The 7,409-nt window shown below is 38.2% G+C and overlaps 1 protein-coding gene across 1 annotated transcript in view; it reads right to left on the reverse strand.

Annotated features, from left to right (window-relative positions):
- The window catches only part of LOC127435216 (parathyroid hormone-related protein-like), a 33,222-nt gene extending 26,268 nt beyond the window's left edge, over positions 1-6,954 (reverse strand). Inside the window, exon 1 of the mRNA XM_051688498.1 lies at positions 6,763-6,954. The gene's annotated coding sequence lies outside the window, so the exon portion shown is untranslated. The remainder of the gene's footprint in view (positions 1-6,762) is intronic.
- Between the last annotated feature and the right edge of the window lie 455 nt (positions 6,955-7,409).

Here is a 7,409-nt window from a genome sequence, read left to right on the forward strand (position 1 = left end):
AGTTGCAAGTTTGAATCCAGGGTGTGCTGAGTGACTCCAGCCAGGTCTCCTAAGCAACCAAATTGGCCCGGTTGCTAGGGAGGGTAGAGTCACATGGGGTAACCTCCTCGTGGTCGTGATTAGTGGTTCTCGCTCTCAATGGGGCGTGTGGTAAGTTGTGTGTGGATCGTGGAGAGTAGCATGAGCCTCCACATGCTGTGAGTATCCGCGGTGTCATGAGACAACAAGTCACGTGATCAGATGCACGGATTGACGATCTCAGAAGCGGAGGCAACTGAGACTTGTCCTCCACCACCCGGATTGAGGTGAGTAACCGCGCCACCACGAGAACCTACTAAGTAGTGGGAATTGGGCATTCCGAATTAAAAATAAATAAATAAATATATAAATACAAATAAATAATACTGTTTTCTATTTATAATCTTTAGAATGTTTTCCAATCCAAGCAAAAAAAAAAAAAAAAAAAAAAATTGAAGATAAATAAATAAATAAAAATATCATCTTTAGCCTTCTGTTGGATGCTGGAAATCTTTCTGGTGACTTTATACTAGATATAATTGCTTGGTTAATAAAGCTGTTATTTAATAATTGTTGAGACAATTTGCAATCGCGCTCTCTGTAAAGTGACACAAAATAATGCAAAAGTAACTAACTTCAGTTGAAAAAAATATCTATCCAAGTGACGGATGCTAATTATTTGTAGTGCAACCTGTGATTGTAATGCCCTACCATGCAACAGCGTTTAGCAATTTAAATGATAGTTGAAAATGTGCATAATTTTAATTGGTATATTGCGCACTCCTAGTTGAGGTGAAACAGTCTTTTAAACTCTGGAAAATGCATTTCACCGACCAGTTCACAATTGGTATTAAAGCAATCCAGACTAGATCTGCGGAAGTGTTCTGCTAATAACAATGTATAATTTGCATATTTGCATGCTTACGGTCACACTTATTATTCCTGAACGCTGAAGTGTTCCACGATTCATAACGGAAGCCTGTTTTAGTTTTAGTGTACACTCAAAAAATTGTTTTGCTGCTTGTAAATTGGAAGTTTACTTAATCCATTTGAGTTGGGACTACAAGAATACTTTTTTACAGGGGGTTTCCATTCCCCAGCATGCTTTGCAAGGGACTCAATAGGGAGATTAAATGTTAAAGTTAAGTGTTATTTTATGTGTTTTTGTGGTAGATGAATATAAAGGGGTATACTTGTTATTTTGGAGCAAACAACAAGGACAAGTTGATGTCGCACATAGAATTAAGTGCTTGCAACGTTAAACAAACGTTGTGCTAACCATAGCATAGATACTAAACTACACTCTGTAGTGCTTCCAACCAGCATGTATTTAGCATGCTAACATTCACTTTCACTAGTTCGTAGATGAAGAAATAAAAGAGATTTATTTGAGTTATATTGACATGTCTAAATTTGTTGGGTTAACACAATTCAACTAGGTACTTTCTACACAAAGGGGCAGATTCACTAAAGAGTTGCGCCACTTTTAGGAGTGGTATTTCAGCGCAAATCAGGTTTAGCGGGTGCAATCAGTGCTGAAGTTGCGCTGATCGCACAATATTCATGTGATATTTAAATGAAGTCATTGTCATTCCTTTCCATGCAAACACGCCTTCTTTCTATGTTAATTAGGCTCATTAAAGATTGTGCTTCATTCACAAAACTGTGCCCTGCGCAATTTACATCGCACTATTAATGCCAAATGAAAGTAGGCGGTAAAATGAATTTTATTTAAACGAGATGTTTGTGAACATTTTCAACCGATCATTTCAGCAGTAATGAATCAAATCCTCATCAAATAATGTTGAAGAGCGTTATAACCTGGAATATATTCAGATGCGCGGTGTCGTCAAGCACACGTTCTGCGTGTTTAAGAGATGATTCAGGTGTCTGGATCAAAGTGATGCTGTTCAGTCCAGGGTGGGTCAAATACGGTGGTCTGCAGCATCCTCGGCTATATTGCATTCAGAATCGCACTGCAAGATCAGAATTACGTGTGCAAATTGCATTCAGCAGCGATTTTGTGGGCTCGTTTGCGCCGAAATCTGATCTACATAATTCCTTTAGTGAATCGGGCGCTAAACGAGCGCAGTTAGCATGTGCAAAAAAACTGTACTTGTAGCAGGCACAATCCATTCTTTTTTTGATTTTATTTTTTTAATTATTCCCTTTTCTCCCCAATTTGGAATGCTCAATTCCCACTACTTAGTAGGTCCTCGTGGTGGCGCGGTTACTCACCTCAATCCGGGTGGCGGAGGACGAATCTCAGTTGCCTCTGCGTCTGAGACTGTCAATCCATGCATCTGATCATGTGACTCGTTGTGCATGACACCGCGGAGACTCACAGCATGTGGAGGCTCATGCTACTCTCCACAATCCACGCACAACTTACCACACGCCCCATTGAGAGCGAGAACCAATAATTGCGACCAAGAGGAGGTTACCCCATGTGACTCAACCCTCCCTAGCAACCGGGCCAATTTGGTTGCTTAGGAGACCTGGCAGGAGTCACTCAGCACACCCTGGATTCAAACTTGCGACTCCAGGAGTGGCAGTCAGCGTCAATACTCGCTGAGATACCCAGGCCCCCGGCATAATTCATTCTTAGTGAATATGCCCCAATGTGTTTGTGTTCAGATTACATAGTAATTTTAAGTTAAGAAAACTCATTTCAAACATGTGGAACCACTGTACATGACTAAATCAAGTTCAACCTAAGAGCAATTTTTTTGAGTGTGTGTACTTAGTGGATAGTCTGATGTTTGGCCTCAAATCCTCAAAAAAGTGACTCAGCCGTCAAAGTTTAAGAAGTGGGTGGATAACATGAAGCGATCGCCCGAGGTTAGTTACTACGGTCAGAAATTAGGGTGGGTGGGGGGGTGGGGGATGAAATGCAACCAAAAGTGAGAAAAATGCCCTTGAAATTAATTCCTCTTTTTTTTAATTGTATCTGATGCAGTTCTAAATATTTAATTCTAGACCTAGTTATCCATATTATGGCATACAGTGCTGTGAAAAAGTATCTGCACCACCCCCCCCCCCCCATCCTGAACACTATTTTTATCTATTTTTGTGTAGTTTTCATACTAAATTATTTTAGATCTTCAAATGAGATATAACATAAAACAAAGGCAACTTGAGTAAACACAAGAAACAGTTTTCAAATATATATTTTATTGAAGCAAAAAAGTTATCTAACACCTATATCACCATGTGAACTGCCCCCTAATTTTAAATACTGGTTGTGTCACCTTTAGCAGCAACAGCTGTAACCAAACACTTCTGATAACTGGAGATCAGTCTTTCACAATGCTGTGGTGGAGTTTTGGCCCACTCTTCTTTGCAGAACTGCTTTAGTTCAGCCACATTGGAAGGTTTTCGAGCATGAACTGCCCGTTTAAGGTCCTGCCACAACATCTCAATCGGGTTCAAGTCAGGACTTTGACTAGGCCACTCCAAAACTTTAATTTAGCTTCTTTTGAGCCATTCAGAGGTGGATTTACTCCTATGCTTTGGATCATTGTCTAAGTTGTGCTTGAGCTTCAACTCACGGACTGATGACCAGACGTTCTCCTTTAGGATTTTCTGGTAGAGAGCAGAATTCATGTTCCATCACACCACCACCACCACGCTTGACCGTAGGTATGATGTTCTTTTTGTGGGATTCTGTGTTTGATTTACAGCAGTTGTAACGGGACCTCTGTCTTCCAAACAGTTCCACTTTCAACTCATCAGTCCACAGAACATTCTCCCAAAAGCTTTGAGGATCATCAAGGTGTGAATTTAGACGAGTCTTAATGTTCTTCTGGGTTAGCGGTGGTTTTTGCTTCGCCTCTCTTCCATGGATGGCATTTTTGTCCAGTGTCTTTCTGACAGTGGAGTCATGAACAGTGACCTTTATTGATGTGAGAGACACCTGCAGTTCTTGGATGTTGTCCTTGGCTTTTTTATGACTTCCTGGAAGAGTCATCGCTGTGCTCTTGGAGGAATTTTGGAAGGTCAGCCACTTCTGGGAAGGTTCACTACTGTGCCAAGTTTTCTCCATTTGGAGATAATGTCTCTCACTGTGGTTCTTTGGAGTCCCAGAGCCTTTGAAATAGATTTGTAACCCTTCCCAGACTGATGCATTTCAATCATCTTTTTCCTCATCATTTCTGGAATTTCTTTCCACCTTGTGTGGCATAGTGTGCTACTGGGTGAGACCTTTTAGCCAACTTCATGCTGCTGAAAAAGTTCAATTTAGGTGTTGATTTGATAGAACAGGGCTGACAGTAATCAGGTCTGGGTGTGTCTAGTCCAGCTGAACCCCATTATGAATGCAGCTTCATAGATTTGGGGATTTAGTAACTAAGGGGGCAAATACTTTTTCACACAGGCCCAGTTGGTTTTGGATAACTTTTTTGCTTCAATAAATAACATTATCATTTAAAAACTGTATTTTGTGTTTACTCAGATTGCCTTTGTTTTATGTTAGATTTTGTTTGAATTTTTGAAACAATTTAGTGTGAGATATACACAAAAACAGAAGAAATCAGGATGGGGGCAAATACTTTTTCACAGCACTGCAAAATATGAGTTGATGTTGATTTAACTTTATGGCTAAAAAGTTATATATTCTTTCAAATAGAGAACGGTGTAAATTAATGTATTAATTTGACATATTTGAAATGAAAGGATTAAACATTGTATATTTTCTATGTTTAGAACAAAATATAACCTCAAAGAAGTACAAAATGCCCCTGACAATCAAATGTAAAAGTTAATATCTGAAACTGTCTGAAACGGTTTTGAGTTATTACACCATAAGTTGAGCCTGAACTCATTTTTCCTCCAACTAACACTTAAAATGGTTGTTTTTCTCCATCTGAATCGCTCGTTTCTGTAGTTTTTACATTGCTTCTTACAGAACACGGTGCCCTGAGAGTCCCTGAACTGGATCAGAACGAGTTAAAACCGAAAATATCACTCCGTTGTTCCTCGTCCCAGACGAATAGTCACATTCAACAGTGTGAAGTGTCTTGGCATGTTTCTGACTCTTTCAGTTGACTTCTCTCAGAGTTCTCTCCAGGAGTCATAAAGTATTATATCACACCATTTCCTTTACAATTCAGGCTCTGACAGAACACAAAGTCAAACTGAAAACACTTTTTGTCACATAAATGCATCTTTTTTGGTTGAGTAATCATAACAAAGATTATAGTGAATTAAAGCTTAACTCAGAGCTCGAGAGACACTGCTCTGATACTTTCATAAAGACTCAATCTCAATTTCTTTTATTGCTCCTCAGTCATTTTTATAACGCAGATAGTGACAATAAAAGCTCATCTGTGACATAACAGTTCAGCTGAACCTCCCCAGTGAGATCTAATCTCTTTGCCTTGTGGTTAACAGACAGTATGGATCAATGTAACGCTGATTTACAGTCATCTCTATCGCAACCGATCGCAAACACAGAACAACAGCATAGTTTCCGAGCCGTAGACTGGCACACACACCAAATCTTCCTCTGAAGTTCATTAAGCTTAACGTGTGCCAGATGCACAATCATCAGAAATCCTGCAGTTGTGAGAAGTGATGAGAGCCAATCGAGATCTAGTTAATGTCTCAATTGTTTCTCCTAGACAGCAAAGAGACTAAACGGAGATCAAATGATGTTTCTCCTGAGAAAAAGACACCAGTATTCTCACGTGTCCCTTTAAATGTTTCAGAAGAGATTTCAACAAGGTCTCAAACTGTGCTCAGATTTGCTAAAAGTTTGCAATCAAGTCTCAATATGAACTTCAATATGAAAATGAAATTCTTCCAAGAGCAAATGAGTTGTTATCCACATTCATTCATGTCAATAATTGACTCATTTGTGCCATCCATATTTCTCCAAAGGTATTTTAGGAGGAACATCTGATATTTAAATGAGACACACTCTGAATGTGCGGCTATTACATCACAAAGCTCCTTAAAAATGACGTTTATTGGTGTAACTTAAAGACGTCATATTAAATATTTTTGACTTAACCCTCCTGTTGCGTTCGGGTCATTTGTGTCGTTGTTTTGATGTTGTTTGGTTGAAAAAAAAAAAATTATTTGGTTGCATAGAGTCAGCAGTAATGAGTAATTAATTAATATGGAAGTTAGTAGGAGAATTGAAATTCTCACTTTAAATATTTATATAAATTTAATGCAATGTTATATTCAAATGAAATTTAAAATAAACCTTGATAAAAAATATATCTACACATGCATCACACTGGTTTAGCTGCAGTTAATGTATATTTTGAAATTTATAAGAATTTCAACATTTTTTAATAATAATAAAAAACCTGACATTGTACATAATAACATTTATATTTTTCAGCGAACATGCCAAAAATATAGATCTTTTTACATGTATGAACAGTTAAGAAGTTAACAATGTGCTACAATATGAATTTTGATGAAAAAAATTGGATTATGGATGTTTTATTAGCTTAAAACTCCACAGGGTCAAAACTGACCCACGAATGCAAAAAGTGTATGCCGATCCTGAACGCAATAGGAGGGTTAAATATTTTTGACTTAAATAAACAAACTTTATGTTTCCTGAGCTATGAATAATGAGCAATAATATTTTCTTTAGAGGAAACATAAGACTATCACCTCACAAACCTGAAATCTGCACTAAACCGTTAATAAAAAAGAAAACAACAAGAATAATAATATTTCACTCGTATAAAAAAGGTGTCAAAAGAAAACATGAAAAATACTTACTGTGGTGGTATCAGACGCAACTCTCCAAAGCTGTCTTAACAATCCATAAGGATAATTTCTTCTTAGTAAAATGTCTTCTGATATCACTGGTTTATTGTTGTCCTGCTCTCGGAGAAATAAGAGTTTGTCCCTTCAAGAGATGCTCAGATTTGGGCAAACTCGTCTGAAGTTGTCTTGACTCGCAAAGCTCCTCTGCTCCTACTTTTGGAGCCAGTTGAACGTTCAGAATATATATATACACGAGGTTGAGCAGCTTCTGACATCACTGAGCAGTCAACACTACCACCTAACACTCAAACACATATGAAAATCACACAACACACACACACACACACACACACACACACACACACACACAGTGTGGGGTTTTATATCAAAAGGCACGCCAAAGTAACTTGTGAGTCTTTTTTTAAACCAGAAAATCACATGTTATTCATTTTTCATAGTAGTTTCTGTGTGCTTCACAACAGTTTTGAGAAGTTCACACAGAAAACATGTTTAAACAGAAATATATACACATATACACACACATATTCTTTCCCAGAAAACCTGCCTCATCACGTCACTTGGGGTACACGATGAGCCCGAGCTGCCCAGACGTGATACCCAAGACTGCAAATGACTGTTATTACACAAAAGCTTAAATG

Source organism: Myxocyprinus asiaticus, chromosome 45 (genome assembly GCF_019703515.2).
Source record: "Myxocyprinus asiaticus isolate MX2 ecotype Aquarium Trade chromosome 45, UBuf_Myxa_2, whole genome shotgun sequence".
In the NCBI taxonomy this organism is placed as follows: Eukaryota; Metazoa; Chordata; class Actinopteri; order Cypriniformes; family Catostomidae; genus Myxocyprinus; species Myxocyprinus asiaticus.